This window comes from Periplaneta americana, chromosome 8, assembly GCF_040183065.1.
Source record: "Periplaneta americana isolate PAMFEO1 chromosome 8, P.americana_PAMFEO1_priV1, whole genome shotgun sequence".
Lineage (NCBI taxonomy): Eukaryota > Metazoa > Arthropoda > Insecta > Blattodea > Blattidae > Periplaneta > Periplaneta americana.
In genome coordinates this window covers 53,950,289-53,975,388 of record NC_091124.1, presented here as the reverse complement: position 1 = coordinate 53,975,388, position 25,100 = coordinate 53,950,289, and the positions used below count along the sequence as shown (strand labels likewise).

At 35.7% G+C, this 25,100-nt stretch overlaps 1 protein-coding gene and 1 non-coding gene across 2 annotated transcripts in view; one reads left to right on the top strand and one right to left on the bottom strand.

Annotated features, from left to right (window-relative positions):
• LOC138704728 (uncharacterized) overlaps window positions 1-25,100 on the top strand; it is a 1,357,586-nt gene that overhangs the window by 820,795 nt on the left and 511,691 nt on the right. The gene's annotated exons all lie outside the window — the stretch shown is intronic.
• TRNAY-GUA (transfer RNA tyrosine (anticodon GUA)) lies at window positions 21,082-21,154 on the bottom strand. The gene has a single exon. It is a non-coding gene; the product is annotated as a tRNA-Tyr (tRNA).

Sequence of the window (25,100 nt, the reverse complement as noted above, 5' to 3'; positions counted from 1 at the left end):
CTGAAGCACGTTCTTGAACACAGAAAATTATCTTTTTATGTCACAAGAAGTGACCGGTGCATTTTGACACAAGATCTCTTCTTGCAGTTCTAAGAAAAGCTATTGCAATACCTCACTATTCGACACAAAAGTATACTAAATTGTAGTTTGCAGGCTTGTATTTCTCAAATTTCTCTCTCAAATTTTATACTTAGCTAAATTACACTCAAAACATCAGCCAAGAGAACCGCTCAATAACAGAAATATGTCCCTTGTTTGAGCAACCACCATTATCCACTACTGTTTTATTGTGATGCAGTATTGTCTCTAGTGCTCCTTAAACTCTTCTCATGACATTGCGGTCTTCTCGCTCGTTTACAACGAAACAGGCATTATAACCAAATTGCTAACCTAACTGCATGCTTGGGGAGGATTTAAATCTCCATAAAATGGCCAATTACGGACTGAGGTTTTCATACGTCTCGTTTAAGTGAACTGAACAGAAACACAAACGGTCTGCGATGGGAGGACAGCGCCGCCCAGGCTGGAGCGGCGGTAGCCAATAAACAGTTCCCATTCGGCTGCTCTGCACAATGGAACTGCTGATGCACTTTTTAGTCCGGAAATCAAAGGAGCCAGACACATAGAATTATGACACTAAACACTTCCTCCCTAAGAAAATATTACAGTGCGAGATAAGATTTTGGTTTTATACATTCTTTATTGAACGGAGCTTCTCCATCAGAACCTCGCCCAGTCGTTCATCAGCTTGTAGCTTCTTACCAAGAGGGACCGTGCTTCTGTTCCAGGCTGACATTGTGGAATAACAAAAATCTAGCTTCATTTTTTCTATACTATACACTTTTAACACGTACATATCACTGATTAAATTGAGAATGAAGAACAAAACTTCGAAACTAGTGAGCTATGGTAAATCCTAAATATTATCTGTAGTAATCTCAGACCTCGAGTGACATTTATTAGGACTATGTCGTGAATAAAATAAAAATGCAAATAATATATCCCTAAACTTCGCTCACAAAATGTTAATAATTGTATATTTATGAATACTTAACCTTGTAAGATATTTTGAAGACGAAATAGATGAATAACGATTACTGCAATAAAGAAATTGAATGTTATTCAGTAATACCAATTGAGAAAAGAGAAATACAGGTTTAAAAATGTTGATTAGATGTACTGCGCTTTTCTCTTGTTATTATAACAAATACGTTTTCACTAACATTAAATCCAGACGTTTGAGATGGGAAGGGCATGTAGCATGTATGGGCGAATCCATAAATGCATATAGAGTGTTAGTTTGGAGGCCGGAGGGAAAAAGACCTTAGGGGAGGCCGAGACGTAGATGGGAGGATAATATTAAAATAGATTTGAGGGAGATGGGATATGATGATAGAGAGTGGATTAATCTTGCACAGGATAGGAACCGATGGCGGGCTTATGTGAGGGCGGCAATGAACCTTCGGGTTCCTTAAAAGCCATTTGTAAGTAAGTAAGTAAGTATACGTTCTCACTATGTGCTAAAATAATAATTGAATTTAAACATTTTATAGCTAAGTATAATTACAAAGAACCTGATTGTTGTTGTTGTTGTTGTTGTTGTTGTTGTTGTTGTTGTTGTTGTTGTTGTTGTTTAGTCAACTGTCCGAAGACAGGTTTGAACCTCATAAGTAACACCAATAAGGTATCACTCATGAGGCAACTAGGCCAGGAGATAATGGGGTACCATTAATTAAATGAACAATTGTTATGAAGGAGTGTCATTTTCTTTAGATACTGTACAATGAACATGGAATTAGAAGATGTAGGCCTAGATGTGGAAGTGGGATTTCGAACTTTATTTAGTACAATGGATTCATGATCATCGGTTTACGTGGAAACAGTTGACGACACTGACTAAACAAAAGAAAGACTATGCGATAAATTGATAGTGATAAATCGAGCTGCATAAATCTGTGGTGTTTGGGTAAAGGGAGATAAGTCATAAAAATGAGTTCGGAGATAAATGAAAATTGAACTTGGAACACTTATTACAAATAATTTTATACACAAATAAAACACATCAACTGCTAGTATTCTTTGATTTTCGCACACCCACTTGTATAATTTAACTTGTGTGTTCATCTGGGGAACAAAATTCCACCTGGACAAAAAATGACATCCCCCTTTACCCGAACACCACAGAAATCATCGCGATGTTTACTGTGAATTTTAGAATTCAAAATTTAATTACACTTCATTGGTCGAAAATGGAATGACGTCATATAAACGAAATAGTCACAGTTGGAAATTTAATTAGTAAAATCTAGCGTAGAATATCTCCTAACATTTCGGTTTCTTATGTAATCAAGCAGGAACGAGTGAATGATAAAAAATAATGTAATATTACACTTTGGATACAGAACAAATAGAATAGAAAAGAACAAAATAATAGGGAATTGGATACAAATGTAATGGAATAGAAAATGCAGAACGAACAGAATAGAAAAGAAAAAAAATAATAGGGAATTGGATACAAATGTAATGGAATAGAAAATGCAGAACGAACAGAATAGAAAAGAAAAAAATAATAGGGAATTGGATACAAATGTAATGGAATAGAAAATGCAGAACTAACAGAATAGAAAAGAACAAAATAATAGGGACATGGATACAAATGTAATAAGATAGATGATAATAATAAAAAATTAAATTTTTATGCAAAAGAAGCACAAGTAACAGGAGAAAGAAGTGGAGCATTGAAGAGTTGAACATAACACGAGGAGGATTTCTATTTTTATTTTATTGGGTTATTTTACGACGCTGTATCAACATCTCAGGTTATTTAGCGTCTGAATGAAATGAAGGTGATAATGTCGGTGAAATGAGTCCGGGATCCAGCACCGAAAGTTACCCAGGACGAGGATGATAAGTAGAAATGTAACAGTAGCCTAAAGATTATGTACTATTTTGTAACATATGCTTAGAAATTATTATCCTTATAAATATTCCGGCTTACAACATTTGGCTTGTTCCGTTTTCAGGAAATTTTTAAAGTTGGTCTCTCTATCTTTTCATTGGTCGACCTACTCTTCTTCTACCGTTACGTTTATACACTATCTACCAAAAAGTAATTGGGCACTGTTTTTGCCCCTTTAGAACCTCGTGGTACCACCTCTTGTTGCTATAACAGCAGCCACCCTGTCAGGCATACTCTCCACTAGTTTGTGTAGGATATTCACTGGATCCGTCGCCATTCATCTTGCAACATGGCACTCAGTTGGGCAATGGAAGTTGGCCCCATGTTTCGGCGGCTACTATGCAGTGGTATGCAGACAATAATGTTCACCGGTTGGACTGGCCTGCACAGAGTCCTGATCTCAATTCCATTGAGCACCTTTGGGACGAATTGAACCGGCGATTGAGGTCTCGGGAGATGTGGCCAACTTCCATATTGTCCAACTGAGTGCCATATTGCAAGAGCAATGGCGACGAATTCCAGTGGACATCCTACACAAACAGGAGGAAAGCATGCCTGAGAGGGTGGCTGCTGTTACAGCAACAAGAGGTGTTACCACGAGGTTCTGAAGAGGCGACAACAATGCCCAATTACTTTTTGGTAGATAGTGTACATAAGTATTTATGGAGGAATACGGTTCGGTTCCAATTTTTGTATGTGATTGTGCCAAATGCAATCTAAGTGTACCTATTATTTCAACAATGATCTGCATTTGTAATTCTGCACGAATATCTTCATTTTTTATGATTTAACAAACTGTATCCTGCAATTGAAGGACTCTCTGAAAAAACGAGGTAGCTCCACTTTTACAAAGTGATGGGGGAGGGGTAAGGAATCATTATAAAAAATTCTAATTTTAACTGAACTTCTTTTCTTTTTCAGAGCATGTTCTAGGTATCCAGGAGCTTCGTTTTATGTTCGGAATTTAATATAAATTACATGAATCAAAACACTATACAGGGTAAATCGTAAGTAATGTCATTAATTTCAGAGGGTTAATTTTGTCAGATATAAAAAAAAACAAAGTTTAATACAACTTTGATCGTTTTTTCTTAGTTTTTCGAAATTCAAATTGTTTTATATGAAACATTTCATAGTGTTTTGGGAAAGCCATTAACTTAGTTCCCAATATTTTCTGTCATTTCATGAGAGCAGTGTATTATGATAGTAAATTATTGAAAGAATTTTAGTTTTGCCCTTTAAATGTGCAGAAATCTGATCTGAACAAATATAACATTGTTCCGTTGCAGAACGAACGTTACATTTGTTCGGATCAAATTTCTGCACATGTAAATGACAAAATTAAAATTCTTTCAATCATTTATTATCATAATACATTGCTCTCTTAAAATGATTGAGCAAATTGGGAATTAAATCAATAGCTTTCCCAAAATTCACTGTGATATGTTTACTATAAAACAATTCTCTTCTCAAAAAGAAAACAAAAACGAGCAAAATTGTATGAAATGTCTCAAAGAATAACCTCCTGAAATCATTACGGTCACCCTGTATATGCTACACAAGCTGCCTCCTTTCTGCAACGAAACGATTGCGAGCTCAGCTGCACTTTCACTTTAACTTACCATCAAATGCTTGGAATCACATCGTTCTTGCACTAAAAGGTCAGGCATCAATCAAAACATTAATTGCATCAAAAAGTGGAGCCATCCCGTTTTTGCAGGGAGTCCTTAAAGTATTCATAACAATTTCATGTCAGCTGTCTTTATTCTTTTTTCATTGTTGTGTAGTTAATACCCAATTTTCTTCTTCTTTTCTTCTTCTTCTTCTTCTTCTTCTTCTTCTTATTCTACTCTTTTATTCACGGTTTGGGCTATTGCCTGTTCCGTCTTCACAATATATCTCTCGTCATATTTTTCTTGGTCTTCCTACACTTCTTCTTCTTCCTCTGGAGGTATAGGCTAATGGAAAGCTGCTTACGGAAGTCTGATATCTTCCATATTCTTGACATATATCCACATGCATGTATATCCCTGTATTCTTGAGTTAATTGCTTCAACTTCTAGTTCTTTTTTGATATCATTTCTAAGCTTGTCCTCTCTCGTACATGCTTTAATTTTCCTCAGAAACTTCATTTCGCAATTCTGTAGTTTGGTCATTGTTTTCTGCGTAAGTACCCAGCTTTTACATCCTTAGAGCAGAGCAGGGACTGATTCTTGCTTTATTTATTGTTTTATTCCTTAAAGTTTTATGTAAAGTTCCGCATACTCTTTGATACTTCATTAATTTCTTATCTGTATCTTTATCTTTGTAACTGGCAATTTCACAACCCAAATAATAGTATGAGGAGACGTGTTCTAGAATTTTATTTTCAACTACTTTTAGTAGGTAATTTTTTGTATCCTTTTTGTATTTTCCCGAGCGTGCCATTATCTTTGTTTGTTCTTTCGATATTGTAACATCATAATTTTAATTTTTTTGGTTAAGATATAATTATTGAGCGTTACAGTTCATCTTCTACCCAATTTTCTGCTCCATATAATGTAGATACAGCCATTATTTTGTAAAACTTTATTATTGTTTCTTTTCGAACTCTTGTAACAGTGTTGCTTTATTGTGATCAATAGCTGAAGGAATTTCGATATTTTTATTTTCATTTATTCATTGTAATAATGACGAAATTAAATTATCTGAACATTGCATATCAGAGTGATAGTAAGTCTCCGTTCCTTTATACTGTACCCGTATGCTAATAACTAGGCGACGGATTTTAGCATATTTACGCTTTACTCCTTAGTTGCAAATCATATGCTACCATTATACAGGGTGATTCATGAGGATTTACCGTCCCTTAAGGAGCTTATTTCCGAAGACATTCTGAACAAAAAATGTCATATGAAAATTTGTCCTAATCTCAATATTTTCAGAATTACACTAATTTCAAGTTGTTCGTAAAATACCATTATTTTTTAGTTTTAAGGGTGAAAGAATATTACAGGAAAAAAAAGAACTATTCAAGAGTATCATTTCTTTAATTAACTAGTATTCTGAAGTTAAAAATGTGTTGTGAATTCTATAGTTGCTTCGTACAGACTTTTTTGGGTCGATTTTTAACTACAAAATTACATTTTCTTACGCATTTATCACAACAATTGTTACAAATCACGCCACTCTCGTAAATTCTTTAAGACTGTACATTAGGATGCGTAATTAAACTGTAAGGAATGAAGTTCCTAAAATCGTATGATTTGTAACGTTTTTTATAAGTGCGTAAGAATTATGTCATTTTTACTTAAAAATTGAAAAATAAAATCTGTTCGAAGCAATTAACAAGACATTTTTAGCTTCAGAACACTAGCCAATTAAATAAATGACACTTCTGAATAGTTCATTCTCTATTTGTAATATTTTAACCGTAAAACTAAGGAAAACGGTATTTTATTAAAACCTCAAATTGATGTAACTTTGAAAATATTTCGATTAAGACAAATGTTTATATGACATTTTTTCTGAGAATGTGTTCGGAAATAAGCTTCGTAAGTGACGGTAAATCTTCGTGAATCACCCTGTATAAATGCATTTTAAGTTATTTGTAACCAGAGGTCGAGATTTTATAGTGCATATACATGCATATTGAAGGGGTTAATGAATATATAAGCTTTTAGCGCATATAAAACCATATTTTGTTATTTTGTAGCAATGTTGTGCTTAAACCAAGCTTAAGAATACGTATAATGTAAAAAAAAATGAAATACAGAAGAAACTCGGACATTGAAGCACACTACAGGAGTTAAATTTTATTTATTGCAGTCTGACAGGATACAGACAGTGCAGTGTTGAGGGCGAATAATTTTGAACAAATCATTTGCAATCAACAAAGCACTCCATTAATTAAGTGCATTTCTGACTTAGCAAATGTTATGATGCATGAAAATTGTGATTAAAAGAAACAGTTATTAAAAACATGAAGCCACCTTATTATCTACTCCGCACGTGCATAAAATTTTGTCACTGAAACGCTAATTTGATTGAAGCCGGAGTTATAGGAAGTATTCATAGGCGTCTCTGCACTCGCTAAACTCGCATTCCTCTACCTGTCAACAATAAGATAGGCACGATAATGTAATTTTCTGTTTTTTACTTGTCAACATGGGAAATCAGAATATTTTGATTTTATTATAGTGACAGATCTTAGAAACTTTGACAGTGTGTAGGGTGCAGTGTATTTTATAACAGCTTAACTGGAAGAAAATTATTAATTTTGAATTTGTTTTATCAACGATTACAAACGAAAAATGTGCTGGAAATGTACTGCTTAAGCAGTAGGTTGAAGGACACGCAACTTTAGCAACTGATGGTGTCTCAATATTTTTATGTATTACAAAAAATAGTAATAGTAAATTTCTAATTTTTTTTTGCAATTTTAAGAAAGTATATTTTTTATTTTTAGTAAATACTGGGTGTTCAGTTCAAAATGTGTCATGGCTCGCTGTATGCCGTCATGTGGCTAGCCGATGAGCCTAGAGAATTCAATCTTCCTACACTTCCGCAGAGGTGTATAACCTATGAGGCAGAGAAGTTGCCTAGCAAGTACGGCGTTCATTATGAAGAGTACGTACCGATACGTACGGTAACGCCGGTAGTGGCAGGAATGTGAACTGTTTGGAAATACGTACTGTCGGGATACGGGGAGAGGGTTAAGACGATTAGTTACGTATTTGTTGACATTAACTTCGACGGTCAACATGGACACGGAGCATTTGATTTGTGTTGTGGAATGTTACCGTACGCAACTGATGATAACAAATACCCTGCGTACGACTTGCCGGCGCAAAACATAGTTCGAAAGAGGTTATGGTAGCACACAGACCGTACAGACCGTCATCTGTTGCTACGACGTTCAAGTTATACCGTACACGTTCTCAAGTTCAGATTGAAGAACGCCTTAAATAATAGGCAACTCCTCTGACATATAAGCTGAAACTCGCTTCAAATCGGTGACCCAACAACAGTGACGTCATGACACACTTTGAAATGAACACCCAGTATATCGCGGTTTATAAGTGCATATGTGCATGCTTATTTTGCCATTTTAATCCATATCAATCCGGCCCCTACTCATAACATATTATTTAGTAGTTAGAGAATTTTATTTTAGTGTGCATTAATTTCAGCACAACTTTTCAGAAGATAACTTGGATGAACATTTTCAATTAGTACTTACATCTAATCCCGTAATAAAAATATCTGTTGTCTTATCCATAATCGATGATTTCAAACCGTACAGTGGCCGACTTTTCTACAACGATACATTCAAGTGTAAGACAAATATTTTTCATCCTTGTGTAGCCATCCTTGAAACTGAAGCTTTGTTTCAATAATGGAATATATGTTGTCAGTTGTGTCATATAGAGTAAATAAAGAATGCCGTTTCTAACTCTGCAGACAGATCATTCTGGCAATTGGCTTGCGACTGTGCGAGTCTTCTTTTCTTTCCCCGTCCTTTAACGTCGATTGCTACTAATAACAGCCTAGGATCGTTATAACAATAAAACAACTTACCTCGACAGTAACAGGTGCTGGAAATGCCCTGCAACAGCCAAACGCAGCCGACGCCTTCAAGCTGCCTTCATGTATATCGTATTCCATGCCTGGCTATTGCTTTTCTCCCTACTAAATTTCTAACCAGGTTTATAGTTCGTGTTACTGCTCAAGTCAATTGAATGCATTAGTGTAATAAATTCTTTGACACTCTTTTCCATTCTTTGGGCTTGCAAATAAATAAAAACCATAAACCTCTTCGTCAGTTTTATTACTACACAGAAGTTAGTTAATTTTTCTCTCAAATCGATTACGAACACATTATTACAAAATGAAGGAAATATAAAGAAAAATATAAATCTTACCGCTTAATATTTACTACGTAAATTAAAAAATATTTAGGCATATTCAGTCAAACTTTGAGATGTCAGTAGAATAAAAACAAGTGAGATGAGGTTCATGAGAGCAACAGCTGGATATACTCGCTGGGGTCATAAAAAAAGAGGACACAATGCAAGAACTTCAAATAGAACCCATTATGCAGTTCATCAGCAAATATCAACTTCATTGGAAGGGTCATCTCGAACGAATGGATCGATGCACAATTCCAAAAGCACTGTTTCATTACCATCCGCATGGAAAAAGATTTCTAGGTCGTCCGAAGAAGAGATGGACTGAAAATTATAGTTTGAGACCGTAACAGGCCACTCGGCCTAATACTTGTTAGGAAGACGACGACGACGACAGTCAAACTTTAAATTCCTCAGTCAGATTCATACCTGAAACCAAAACAAAGTTCTTTCTGCATTTTGAAAGGTCTTGACATATTTCGTGAAACCACTGATCACAATTGACGCATCTTTCACTATGATAGCCACCGACGTAGCTCAGTCGGCTAAGGCGCTTGTCTGCAGATCCGGAGTTGCATTCGGGCACGGTTTCGATTCCCGCTTGGGCTGATTATCTGGTTGGGTTTTTTCCGAGGTTTTCCCCAACCGTAAGGCAAATGTCAGGTAATCTATGGCGAATCCTCGGCCTCATCTCGCCAAATATCATCTCGCTATCACCAATCTCATCGACGCTAAATAACCTCGTAGTTGATACAGCGTCGTTAAATAACTAAGTGAAATAAAATTCACTATGATTGGGGTCGAAATTTCCTGAGCAAGATTCTCACAGATCATTAGGTTTATCATTCGACGTTTCTTTAAGCACAGATCTTCTTTGTTTGGCTCCTGAAGATATTGCTGTTTCATTGTCTATCTCTTTCAACTCACTTGAGAGGCTAAAAATTTCATTTTCATTTACTGCTGCTTTGGTTACTTCTGGTTTTCGTCGAACTTGCCGAGAAAAAGACGAGTCTTCTATGCGCAGTTTTCATTTTGTTTAAGACACAATCAGTTCTCTCTTCCATATCATTTAGATTGTATTTCCTTCCACATTATTTGGATTACAGTATAAAACATGAAATTTATCCTTCTTATAAAAATATGTGTATTCGATGCTTCAAAGTCAACAGGGGTCCTGTGGAAGGACTTCTTGACTGCAGGATAAGTTTCCTAACTGTCCACACACTGACTTCCAATTGACGGTCTTTATGGAGTCGATTTTGGACCTGGGCGGCATTATTTCACTATATCTATAAGTCTATCCTGTAACGGTTCTTACAAGTCTTACATTAGATATTCAATTATTAATTTAAAAACCTAAAAATCCGGTCCCAACTAATTTTATACGCTACTTATGCTGCTCATAGCGAGGGCAGTGACGCCATTGAATATGGTCGCTCAAGTTATGTTTTTTTTAAATTTTATTTGGTTATTTTACGACGCTATATCAACATCAAGGTTAATTAGCGTCTGAATGATACGAAGGTGATAATGCGGTGAAATGAGTCCGGAGTCCAGCACCGGAAGTTACCCAGCATTTGCTCGTATTGGGATGAGGGAAAACCCCGGAAAAAACCTCAACCAGGTAACTTGTCCCGACCGGGATTCGAACCCGGGCCACCTGGTTTCGCGGCCAGACGCGCTGACGGTAGTTATGTTGTTTCATGACGTAACTACTACTAATATTAACATTCAGCTGTGACACATAGTGTTACAGTAAGAATTTGAACTTGTTATATTTTATTATAGATATATTAATTTGTCCTGCAGAATTTATCAGTAATATTGACACTTAATATTTGAAGACCTCCCTCAAAGAAGGTTGTATATCAACGGCTTTTGCATATGATGTACAACCTTCTTTGAGGGAGGTCTTCATTTGAGGAGAAAAATTCTAGGGAAACATCGAAGGAGGAAAGTTCGATCCGGTGCTGTGGATTGAATTCGGCGTAGCTCAGTGGTCAGAGCGCTTGGTACGTAGAACCAAGGACCCGGGTTCGATCTCCGGCGCCGGAGCGAATTTTTCTCCTCAAATATTGTTATATTTTGTTTCATCACTGATACCGAAACGGGTGGTCGTATTCAGTGCGGGGAAAGATGTAGTCTACGTCAAAAATATAGGAGAAGGGAACATGCAAATACACGTGGGAGAAATATAATTCTTCACTCTTCTACCGATAATTGAATCTGGGCCCACTAAATTTGCAACTGAAACACTGTCACATCCCAGGATGTAATATAATTAGTACAATGCGCTGTTCATGTATTCAGGAAGTTATTTGAAGGGGAAACTTGGTGATGATGTGCGGGTATGGAGCTGCTTGAAGGAGTGATCCATGACAAGCCATCACTGCTACTGACACTTTACAGATCCCTTCTCGCGCAAAGAAGAGCAACCTGCTGGCATCGTGTCAGAATATTTCGCGAGAGTATCATGCAGGCCATATGACTACCAGTTGCATCTGACACTACAGGATGCAGCGTTCCAGCTAGCGTATTGTATAAAATACAACGACTAATTAAGCTTATCTGTACCTGGGAGTACATTTATGAACTTTCTGTGTAACTATCTTAATTTCCTTTTGTCCTCTTTTTCATTTTCCTCTTCCCCACATCCGTCTTATTATTTCCCGTCCTTTCTACTATTTCATTTATTCTTCTCATTTTTAAGCATCTCTTTCTATTACATTCTACCTCCCATTCGTCATTGTTTCTTCTTACTATTTTCATCTTTTCCTTAATATTTACATAATATTCTTTTTTCTCCTTATTGACATTATAATCTTACACAAATTTACTCCTTCTACCTTCGTATTCCTTTCTGAGTTTCTCCACTGTATGTTCTATTACCCCATTTTTTCTCTCAATCCAGTTTCACATTTCCTTTATTTTTATTTTACCCTATCATTCTTTTCTTCAGTTCTTCTTTCTTAAACTCTCATTTTAATTTCCACCTTAATTCTCCAACTTTCACTTCCCTTACTAATTTCTGCGTCTACTTCTCATGAGTTTTTCTTCTAATAATTTTTTTCGTTTACATTTTATATTTTTTTCTTTTCTATCTTACCATTTTCTTCTCCTTATAATTGTTACCTTTTATATCTTTTGTCATTTCTTCTCCTTTTTCTTCTTCTCTTCTTTTCTAATTTTCTTCTCCCTCTTGTCATTTTCTTTCTCTTTTAGTCATTTCCCCCTCTCGCCCATTTTTTCTCTTCGTCATTCTCTTTTCCTTCTCATTATCTTCTTCGTTTCGTTATTCTCTTCTCCTCGTCTTATTCCACTCGTTCTCCTTTTTCTTCTTTCCTTATTTTCTTCTTCTTGTAATTTACTTCCCTCATCATTATCTTCTTATGATTTTGTTTTCCTTGTAATTTTCTTCTCGTGATTTTATTCTTCTCTTCGTCATTCTCTTTTCCTTCTCATTATCTTCTTCGTTTCATTATTCTCCTCCCCTCGTCTTACTCTACTCGTTCTCCTTTTTCTTCTTTCCTTATTTTCTTCTCCTTCTAATTTTCGTCCCCCAACATTATCTTCTCATGATTTTGTTTTCCTTGTAGTTTTCTTCTCGTGATTTTATTCTTCTCTTCGTCATTCTCTCTTCCTTCTCATTATCTTCTTCGTTTCGTTATTCTCTTCTCCTCGTCTTATTCTACTCGTTCTCCTTTTTATTCTTTCCTTATTTTCTTCTCCTTGTCATTTACTTCCCCCCATCATTATCTAATGTTTTTGTTTTCCTTGTAATTTTCTTCTCGTGATTTTATTCTTCTCTTCGACATTCTCTCTTCCTTCTCATTATCTTCTTCGTTTCATTATTCTCTTCTCCTCGTCTTATTCTACTCGTTCTCCTTTTTCTTCTTTCCTTATTTTCTTCTCCTTGTCATTTACTTCCCCCATCATTATCTAATGATTTTGTTTTCCTCGTAATTTTCTTCTCGTGATTTTATTCTTCTCTTCGTCATTCTCTTTTCCTTCTCATTATCTTCTTCGTTTCATTATTCTCTTCTCCTCGTCTTATTCTACTCGTTCTCCTTTTTCTTCTTTCCTTATTTTCTTCTTCTTGTAATTTACTTCCCCCATCATTATCTTCTTATGATTTTGTTTTCCTTGTAATTTTCTTCTCGTGATTTTATTCTTCTCTTCGTCATTCTCTTTTCCTTCTCATTATCTTCGTTTCATTATTCTCTTCTCCTCGTCTTATTCTACTCGTTCTCCTTTTTCTTCTTTCCTTATTTTCTTCTCCTTGTCATTTACTTCCCCCCATCATTATCTAATGATTTTGATTTCCTTGTAACTTTCTTCTCGTGATTTTATACTTCTCTTCGCCATTCTCTTTTCCTTCTCATTATCTTCTTCGTTTCATTATTCTCTTCTCCTCGTCTTATTCTACTCGTTCTCCTTTTCCTTCTTTCCTTATTTCTTCTCTTTGTAATTTTCTTCCCTCAACATTATTTTCTTATGATTTTGTTTTCCTTGTAATTTTCTTCTCGTGATTTTCTTATTTTCTTACTCATTTTATTGTGTTTTCATAATTTCCTTCAAGCTATAATAACAGATCAGCTAAAGAAATACGGAATATGAATTAGATCACATGGAGTAGTACATCATATTCAACTCATTAATTTACCTCGTAATATTGACAATATGGAGAAGAATGGAACTTGTGAAGTAGACAGATAAAAGAAGAAACTAAGCTATGTTGGAAAGAATGTGTGAGGAAAGAATGATGCTACAACTGATCAGGAGAGGAAAAGAAATTGGTTGGGTCACTGGCTGAGAAGAAACTGTCTACTGAAGGATGCACTGGAAGGAATGGTGAACGGGAGAAGAGTTCAGGGTAGAAGATATCAGATGATAAACGACATTAAGATAAATGGATCATATGAGGAGACAAACAGGAAGGCAGAAAATAGGAAAAATTGGAGAAAGTTGGGTTTGCAGTGAAAGACCTGCTCTTGGATGTAAGAAGGAAATATTCAGCTTTAAACAGTGGAATATGAGTAGAAATGATTATTTGTTTTCTCAAAAAAACATACCATCATTTTGCCTTACAATTTGGTGCACTTAATGTGCACTAGTTGTATTACGAAAAACTATTTTCACATTTGCACAAAGTGTCTTTATAATTACAAAATACTGTAGTGGCAGTCTTTGTGCATTCAAATGTCATCTCTGATAATTTCTACATATATCAATATGTTTCAGTTATTCATTTTTTATTTACCTGTACTTAATAAATGTGATGTGAACAGCCCTTAGCTAAATATTCGAAATATCTAAACAGATTTTTTTTCAGTTCGTAATAATGTTTTACTTTTGGTAATTTTTATGACAAAATATTTTTTAATTAACTACAAATGTTGTAATAAATTAATCAGTTACATTGTTTACCAATATCAAATATACTTGCATATAAAATTTCATTTCAATATAACACAAATATTTTTTATTTATTATGAAAGAGGTATTAAGAAATAAAATGCACGGGAAATCAGAATGAACATTCCCAGTGAGAGAAAAAACCTTAGTTGAAGGGACCGCACATTTATTCCCGTAGATCTTAAAATAATGCCGATATCCACATAATTCTTGCACTGATGAGAGGGAAAAAAATCCCATCTAAAATTTAAAAAAATGAAAAATGTTATTTCTAACATTGTAACTTGTAAATTTCCCCCTTAATATGAGCAAAAGTAAATTGAATTTAGCAAAACATGATTGACCTAAGTCGTAGTCCACGGTTGTGAAGTTAGCATGTCTGATCATGACACATGCGGGTTCAAATCCTATTAGAGATAAATTACCAGGTTGAGACTTTTTTCCAGGGTTTTCTTTCAACTCATTAAGGGGACACTTAACTATATTTTGGAACTTTTTTCCTATTTTGACCAATCTTTTTCAAATTTGGAGAAACAGTTTAATATACACATGGAAAGTAACATGCAAAATCTCAGCTCATTAGATCCTATACTTACTTAGTTATTTACTTACTTACTTACTTGCTTACTTACTTACTACTTACTTACTTACTTACTTACTTACTTACTTACTTACTTACTTACTTACTTACTGGCTTTTAAGGAACCCGCAGGTTCATCGCCGCCCTTATATAAGCCCGCCATTGGTCCCTATCCTGAGAAAAATTAATCCATTCTCTATCATCATATCCCACCTCCCTCAAATCCATTTTAATATTATCTTCCCATCTACATCTCGGCCTCCCTAAAGGTCTTTTTCCCTCCGGCCTCCCAACTAACACTCTATATGCATTTCTGGATTCGCCCATACGTGCTACATGCCCTGCCCATCTCAAACGTCTGGATTTAATGTTTCTAATTATGTCAGGTGAAGAATACAATGCGTGCAGTTCCGTGTTGTGTAACTTTCTCCATTCTCCCCTAACTTCATCTCTCTTAGCCCCAAGTATTTTGAAAGAGTACGATGAAAGAGTAATGGAACGGAGAAAAATTCTCTCCGGCGCCGGGATTTGAACCCGGGTTTTCAGCTCTACGTGCTGATGCTTTATCCACTAAGCCACACCGGATACAACTCCGACGCCGGTTAGAATGGTCTCAGATTAAGCTCCAAATCTTGGTTTCCCTCTAGTGGCCGCCCTCTGCACTACGTCATAGATGTCTATGAACGCAGGAACAAAGTCCACACATGTGCTGAGGTGCACTCGATATGAGTGACTAGTTGGCCGGGATCCGACGGAATAAGCGCCGTCTTAAATCACGATGTGATTTACACATATATATATTATTTCAATGTACCGAAGTACATATGATATTTCCATGCAGATATTCTGCGTCATCATACGATGAAAGAGTAATGGAACGGAGAAAAATTCTCTCCGGCGCCGGGATTTGAACCCGGGTTTTCAGCCCTACGTGCTGATGCTTTATCCACTAAGCCACACCGGATACAACTCCGACGCCGGTTAGAATCGTCTCAGATTCAGCTCCAAATCTTGGTTTCCCTCTAGTGGCCAAATATTTTCCTAAGCACCTTATTCTCACACACCCTTAATCTCTGTTCCTCTCTCAAAGTGAGAGTCTAAGTTTCACAACCATACAGAACAACCGGTAATATAACTGTTTTATAAATTCTAACTTTCAGATTTTTCGACAGCAGACTGGATGATAAAAGTTTCACAACCGAATAATAACAGGCATTTCCCATATTTATTCTGTGTTTAATTTCCTCCCGAGTATCATTTATATTTGTTACTGTTGCTCCCAGATATTTGAACTTCTCCACCTCTTCAGAAGATAAATTTCCAATTTTTATATTTCCATTTCGTACAATATTCTGGTCACGAGACATGATCATATACTTTGTCTTACTTTTCAAAATAAAAAATATTTCAATTTATAATCAGTCATTAATTGAAATATCACTTTTAATCATCATTTTTTTATTTTTTGGTTTTGTACATTTGACTGTGCCTTCTCAATGAAGAGGGGAACAATTCTGTTTATTGGTTTAGTTCTTTCACGTAAATTAGTGTAAAAATTTAATTTTTTATTTCTATGAAATTAAATTTTAATTTTTTTAATAAATAAAAAATCGTAAATAGCTTCAAAAAGATAATATTGTAAAACTGATACACAAAATGACACTTTTTCTCCAATTTTTAAGTTGATTGGCCCCTTAAGAGCAAATGCTGAGAAACTTTCGGCGCTGGATCCTGAACTCATTTCGGTGGCTTTATCTCCTTCATTTCTCTCAAACTATAACTATAACAGTTGATAAAGCGTCGTAAAATAAACAAAAACAAAACGAATTCACTGTAGTTTTTACAAGGGATTTGGGTACTTAGTATCACGCATGTGGAAAGACTACAAGAGTACATTACTTACTCACTTACTTATGGCTTTTAAGGAACCCAAAGTTCATTGCCGCCCTCACATAAGCCGTCATCGGTCCCTATCCTGTGCAAGATTAATCCAGTCTCTATCATCATGTCCCACCTCCCTCAAATCTATTGTAATATTATACTCCCATCTACGTCTCGGCCTCCCCAAAGGTATTTTTCTCTCCGGCCTTCCAGCTAACACTCTATATGCATTTTTGGATTCGCCCATACGTGTTACATGCCCTGCCCATCTCAAACGTCTCGATTTAATGGATTATCTTAAAGAAATCTCAAGAGACGAAGCAATAAAGAATAGTGTATTGTCATAAATTTCCGGCAACTCACATACATGTGAAGAAGAAGAAGAAGAAGAAGAAGAAGAAGGAGGAGGAGGAGGAGGAGGAGGAGGAGGAGGAGATGAAGAGGAAGATACAAAGGAGAGAAGAAGATTGAGAGCTTTATCTTATGAATTCACTACATAAAGAGAGCTTCATGTGCAGAAATTCTGGTTGTAATACGAGTATTAGTTAATACTGTATTAATTAATTTAATTCGTGTAAGACAAATTGCGTTAGTGATGATTGTGCGTGAGTATACAGTATTTATTCTGTCATTCGCCTGTGTGACTGATCTTCCGTCTCTCTCTCTCTATATTTTTTTGTTGTATCTGCGTTACAGCAATGTTGGATTTTGCTGGCTGTGTATTGTTGGCTGAGCCCGTATTCCTTCTTATTCTAATCACAGCATCTCGCATTGGACCGTGTTCAAGGTTTAAGTGCGTCTGGTCTTGTCAGATTCTCCACTTGTAATCGAGCCGTAGGCCTGTATGAGTACCTGCAGAACATCAGCGATGATCACCAAATCATATAAAATTAAAACAGAGCTTCTAAGAAAACTCGGTAAACGACAATAATAAAATTTTCGTAAGATAATTCATTTGACAGTCGATTACATTACCCAAAGTTTGACGCTATTATGCCGAGAGAATTAGCAGTAATTACTTCCCTAAATTGCTTGTCCTACATGCCCTAGTTAAGTAATATTGTGGGAGAATTCGGTAATTATCTAAAGCGGTTTCTGCTGAACTATGGCCAGAACATGCGTAAGAGTTAATCGGAGCAGCACAAGTTCATTCCACTCTCAAGATTACCATGGCACTAATAGGAATCCCGCACCATCCCAACAGTCAATTTATCTTTCACGTACATCTTCTTAGGACAAAGATTCTGAAGATGGCCTAAACTGAACACGAAATGTAATCAGAACTACTGTCAGACGAATAACGACTGTTTTAAGACAGCCTTACTAAAATAGTGACTTTTTGATTCTCATTTTAGCTTCTTAATGACATTCTTCCACGCACATGTACTTCAAAGTATCGCTTTTAAGCACACGCGTTAAAATTGGGAATATTTAACAAACTAACTATTTAGTTATTAATATTTTATTTATATTTACAATAAAATAATAATTATTGAAATTAGAAAATTGAACTTGTGGAGAAGAAACATAAAATTTACGTTTCTCTTGGTGGACTTCAAATTGACCTGAAGCTGAAGAAAATTCTTACAATCCATTGTTGCCTGTAGAGAGCTTTTAATTTCTCAGATATGTTTTCTCTTCTCACTGGTATCTTTTTGCATCTTGTTTACGGTGACATTCTTTATGTATCCTTAAGCAACAGAAGTTGAACGCCAACTTGCACGTCCCTTGAGTGTTGATACGTTAGCTCCCACATTATCCAGAAAGGTAGCAGAGCACTGACGAAAGCAGTAACCTGTATTCTAACTATAATCTTTTCGCAGTAAGAAAAATTCTAATGTAAACAATAGCACGTGACTTAAATGAGGCTTCATTGGCCGCAGCTTGGCGCCATAGATTATCAGTACATAACCCCGCCCACTGTTGTAACATTTTCCGTTACTCTTGAAGGAGATCTAACCTCACTACTATGCATTAGTTTGCTTAGGAAACTTTTAGTGCATATTTTAAACTTACGTGTAAGGTAAATCGCTGCCGCACAAAGGAGTTATTCCTTCCAGGATGCAGAAGCCATACTACAGTATCACGTGCTTACGTGAACAACTATGAGCTAAAGTAACACCAGCTTGTTACGAGAACAGATTATCTCGGTATTACTCTTGATATTCATCCGCTTTAATAGTAAATAACTAGGGTTGCCATACGTTCGCGTTTTCCCGGACATGTCCTCTTTTTTAGGGTTAAATTTTTAGTCCGGGCGGGTTTCTAAATTTTTTCTAATTGTCCGGGTTTTTGGGTTAAATTTAAAATACGACGTTACTATCGTTACAGTTACGTAACCCTTTAGTCTTTTGTTGTGCTGTGCATGATTGTAGTTTGTACGAGAAGAAATGTCAAGAAAAAAGTGTAAATTTTCTGCCGAGTAACATAAGAAGTGTTCTTGTTTTCGAAGAGGTAGAGATGATTTCGAGGGTGAATGAATGGTATGTAAAGTCGGTACATTTGCTTCGGTGTCGAATAAAGAAGGTCTTGATTTGCAAGCACATCTGGATTGCGAAAAACACGAAAGAGCAGTTCGAGGAAAAATTTGTTCTACAAAATTAACCGACTTATTTGTAAAACCTGGTATCAAATTGGAAGATGAAGTAAGCGCAGCAGAAGGAATTTCCGCTTCCTACACTGTTAAACACCGCAATAGTCACAACGTGATGGCGTGCACATCTGGCCTACTGAAGACGACATTCCCAGATTCGGATATCGTGTAGAATTTTTTTTGTGGAAAAATAGACTCATGTTTATAAAGATTAAATTATAACCAATTCACTTGTTTGTATTATTATTTTGTTACCGGTATTTAAGATAAAGAAAGTTATTACTAGCAGTATTTCTCAGCTTCAATTGCCTACATACTATATATATATATATATATATATATCAGTATTGTACGTGATCTATAATAGCGATCTGTTCGGAAGGAGATGTCGATAAAGTGTCCTCTTTTTTCCTTTTCAAAATATTGCAACCCTAAAATAACAAAATATAAAAGTAGCTTTTCTTTTACATAGCGTTTTACATATAAGTGAAGTTATATGTTTCATCGTATTTAACAACTAGAATTCAATTTTTTATTTTCAGATAATACAAGATTATGGTTGCCAAATACGGAAATATATTTTTCTGGTCATGTGAGTGTTTCGACTGGGAGCCAATCACGGTTATTACACCAACGTTCTTGTGTTTACATTAGGATATTTCTTTACACTACTAATCGTATTTATGCTACAGGTTGTGCACAACAATATTATAATTTTATACATAGGCCTAATAAAAAGCTACAATGATCAATGTTGGAACACCATTGGTTTGTATATTTTCAAAAGATATAGAGAAATGTCGCTTCCTCCAAATTTCCCTCCGTTATTATAAATAATCCTGGCACATTTGTTTTTGTATAGAGATAGTAATTTTAATGAAAAAAAATCAATGTCATCCACACGCAAACGAGTTACTTTCACCCTCCTGCAGGATCCAGATACACCAACAATCAGCACTACTTCATGAATAAAGTACCTTTCATCATTTGCATCCTTTATGAATCTTTCAACTTCTCTCTTCGAAAATGTTCTTAGACATTATTGGTTTGTAGCCATCCGATTTTCAAGAATGTAATAGCCAGACAGTGGATTTTCGATCACTATACACAACATCATTAATTTTGAATTTGTTTTATCTACTCTGAATGAAGAAAATGTCCTTAACATGCTACTGTCTGTCTGATAGTAAATTGTGCTCACTGCGAACATTTGTTCTAAGGCTAAGAGCAGTCAGAAATACATAACATTTTAATTAAAAAAAAACTTTTCTTAAAAATAGTTGTTACATAATCAGTAAAACTCACCTCACATAATATGTATTTTCATGAGCTTAAAATCATAACAAAATAATAAAAACAAATAAATTGATCTCTCCACACGGATTTGAGAGAACAGTTAAAAAAAGTAAACATGTATCATTTAAGAGAAATGTATTGGGCACACTCCGTATCCACGAGGATATAAATTTTCTAAATTATATGCAAAATATTAAGCGATATACATCTAATAAATACAGAACTTAACACTTCTATGAAATATTCGCATTACAATGTTATTAGCAATATTCCATACTTATTGTGCACTCTGTGTAATTATTGTAATGAAATGTTAGAATTCTGGGAGAAAAAATTAAAGAATTCTGTGAAAATCTATTCAATATAATATCTCTGTCCATAACAAATTTGATTTGTTATAGATATATTAATTTGTCCTACAGAATTTATCTGTAATATTGACACTTAATATTTTGAGGAGAAAAATTTGCTCCGGCGCCGGGGATCGAACCCGGGTCCTTGGTTCTACATACCAAGCGCTCTGACCACTGAGCTACGCCGAATTCAATCCACAGCACCGGATCGAACCTTCCTCCTTCGATGTTTCCCTTTGTGGCCTGACTCCAAGTTAGGCATTATATGTTGATGTATATGTCCAATGTCAACTGCCATTATATTAAGTGTCAATTTTGCAGATAAATTCTGTAGGAAAAATTAATATATCTATAATATTCTCATAGCTAGCAGTGCATTAATAACTGCAGATTCCCGGCCAAGAAGTCACTCAGCTGAGTGCGCTCCTAGTAGGCCTATAATGGCAGTTGACATTGGACATATACGTCAACATATATATGCCTAACTTGGAGTCAGGCTACAAAGGGAAACATCGAAGGAGGAAGGTTCGATCCGGTGCTGTGGATTGAATTCGTCGTAGCTCAGTGGTCAGAGAGCTTCGTACGTAGAACCAAGGTCCCGGGTTCGATCCCCTGCACCGGCGCGAATTTTTCTCCTCAAATATTAAGTAAAAATTTGATTTGGTGTTCACAGGGGTCTGAATAAGGATCTTAAAGTGCAAAATCGAAACTAGGGTAAAGTTGCCTTATTCCGTGATATTCCTAATCCCGTAATACTTTTTAAAAATTGAATGTCAGTCAAAACTTTGCCGTTCCACCATAGCATCAGACACCTTTCTTGAAAGAGTGCATATTTCACCTACTTTTGATACATCGGTGAACTTCCTAGCAAGATACTCAATCCCATGACATTCAATGGAAAAAACCTGTCACGGAATTAGGCAACTTTACCATATAGGCTTTCGATCAAGGATGAATTAATGTGGATCCCCCTAGGAAGATATGGAAAATACAATTTCCAGAATAACTCCTCTAGGAGCAAAAAGGGACCACCTGAACTTCATTTGTCCATTACGATACTTAGGCCTAAGTTTACATTTTGAACTCACGCGGTGCTTTCCAAAACAGACGCATGAAATAATACGAAGTTCAACATTAGCATGCTAAGCGAAACGCACAAGCGCGGTCTTCTAGAGGGTACACGTGTATTCCTATGGCCTGGCAAAGAGAAGGCAGAAATTTGCGAAGTGTCAGATACAGTGATATATCTTGGATCGTAATCCATTCGTACACCGGAGTGCTCCTCTCCGCCGCAGTCGGATAAGAGGGTAATTTACTTTCAGTCAATCCGTTATGCCGATGTCGGGCCTCATGCACTGAACTAAAATGTGAGGATCGGCTGCAGGGAACAAACATATATGTTTGATACGTACAACATGGGAATTTTATTTCGTTCAGATGGTGAAATGGATATCGACCGGGTACAGCTGTACTTTCACTTCACATCTCATGGTATCATTCCCGTGGATATAAAGGATATTTACCATTCTTGTCATTGTATCCGAGATTCGTTGATTCAAAACTAACACAGGGTGATTCATATTAGGCGAGATAAAATACCTCATTATTAGCTTCCTTGGAAAGTAAAGGAAAGATGGAAGGTACTACTGCACTAGTATGTCTTTGTTTATCAAGATGTGATCTATTTGGTTGTGTGTCAATCCATCTAGAGAAGTCCAAGTAGCCTATATTTATGTATATATTTATGCGAGAATGTTATACTTTTGACAATTAAACTCTCTGATGTGGAAAAGTTGACTAACCTAACTCCATTATTATTACTAGTTACGTGTAGGCACTCTTTTCCAAAAGTCGTTTTAAAAATATCCTCCCGTCCTACTTTAGCATGAAATCCCCCAATAAAATGTTTATGCAATATCTAGATAAGTGATCAAAAGTGTGTTTCTATTCCTCATAGAAGCTACTGTATTCTTTAGTCTATATGGTCGTCTTTGTTTTCTGTAGGGGCGTGGGCATTTATAACTATGATATCGCACCATCTACCCTTAAATACTAAATGCGATAACCTGTCACTAATAAATTCGACCTTTTTTCTGCTATTTTTTCTTTTATGACTGAAGAATCCTGTTCCTAATTGATGATTATTGTTTTTTCCCATAATATAAAAAGTAATTCCTATTGGCAATATGCCATTTTCATCTAAACTAACCTCCTGTACGCCCACAATGTCTACTCTATATCTAGCTAGTTCTTCGCTACTAATATTATCCCTCCTGTTCTATAAAGACTCGTAACATTCCAAGTACCAAATCTCATAACCCTTATTCCTTTGCTGTGTTCGTGTCAAAGAATCAGTCTCATTCCGAGGATTATGTTGGGGTTTCGTAACAAGCTGCCGTTTTATGGTGATGTGCTGTTAGTCCTTCTCCCAGCCCCCAAACTTGAGGATCATCCCTTAATCGGCCGTCCGCGGCTGCTTATTCAATATATACCCATCTAACTTCATATCTGGAGGCAGTCTCCTCTATCTGCAATCTGAGGGCGCGTCATGCCGTGGTAATAGGGACCCAAAATACACGGACTTTTGTTTCATTGTTTCGATATATGTATGAATGGGTTTTTTGGTTGGATGATTGGATAGGACAAATTGAGAATAATACTGCACTTGGTTTCTTGGTTATTAGCTGGTTTTTGATTGGTACCTATATTATTTTATTAATTAATTGATTGTTTAATTAGTTAGTTTTCTTGGTTTAGTGGATGACTTTTATTTCGTTTGCTTTGTTATTTTTGTTGTTGCTTACTTTGGTTTCAGATTTGGTTGTTTTTTAATGTAGTTGGGTTTGGTCAATAGTTTAGTTTGAATGGTGGTCTAGTTTAGTTTCGTTGGTTGGTTTAATTTCTTTTGATTTGGTTGGTGGTTGGTTTGGTCTGATTGGTTGTTTAATTTGGTTTCTTGGTTTGGTGGTTTGATTTGGTTGCTTTGTTTGGTTGTTTTGATTTTGTTGCTTGGTTTGATTGTTTGGTTTGGTTTTGTTAGTTAGTTGGTTGGTTGGTTTGATTTGATTTGATACATTTTAATTTCGTTCTTTAGGGTTTGGTCGTGCTGGTTGTTTGTTTGGTTGGTTCATTCGTTCGTTTTTTCGTTCATTTTTTGTTTACTTTTGTTTGGTGATTGTTTGGTTAGTTTAGTTTGGTTTGGCGATTAATTTTTCAATTTAGTTTGTTGGTTGTTTGGTTTGAACGTTTAGTTTGGTTCGGATATTTAGTTTTGTTCGGGTGTCTAGTTTGCTTTGGATATCTAGTTTGGTTTGGAGCTCTAGTTTAGTTTGGATACTTAGTTTTGTTTGAATCTTTAGTTTGGTTTGAATCTTTAATTTGGTCTAGTTTTTTAGTTTGGTTTAGCTTGTTGTTTGTTTTGAATTTGTTAAGTGTTTGTTTTTGTTTAGTTTGGCTGTTTGGTATCGTTGGTTACTTGGTTTGATTGGCTGCTTGGTTGAGTTTAGATCAGCTTCGCTTATTTGAATTGGTTTGGTTTACTTTGTTGGTGTGACTTTGATTGGTTTGTTAATTTGATTGAATTAGTTAGATTGAATTAGATAATTCGATTTGCTTGATTTGTTTTATAGCGAGTAGGTTGTATGTGCAGATAAATGATTGGTTTTGTGGTGGGTTGATGTCTCGACGTATCTAACTTCATTATAATATATATGGTCCGTCCATCTGCATATTTCCTGACAATATTTGTAATTCAATGAAATAACATCGAATATCTTGTTCAATATTTGAGCTATTAAAATGTGACATATACATCCTGTACACAATGTGTGTCCGTCAGTTTTCGTTAGATTGGTGCAGTACTAGACCTTCGTTGTAATGTGTGTGTGTATTTGAGCGTGAACTGTATTGTTACCATATAGGAATTAGGTTTAGAACAAAGGCCAGATGGTGGATCGTGGCTACATAATACAATAATGACACCACATAAATAATTAGAACGTCTGTGTTGGTGTAACAATATAATTGTAACAAAATGTGCAGTGCAATATTATATAATGGTATTCATGCTTAATTAAATTGTACAAGAGCCGGTAACTGCACACAATTGTCTGGCATGCGATGTCGACAGTCATTT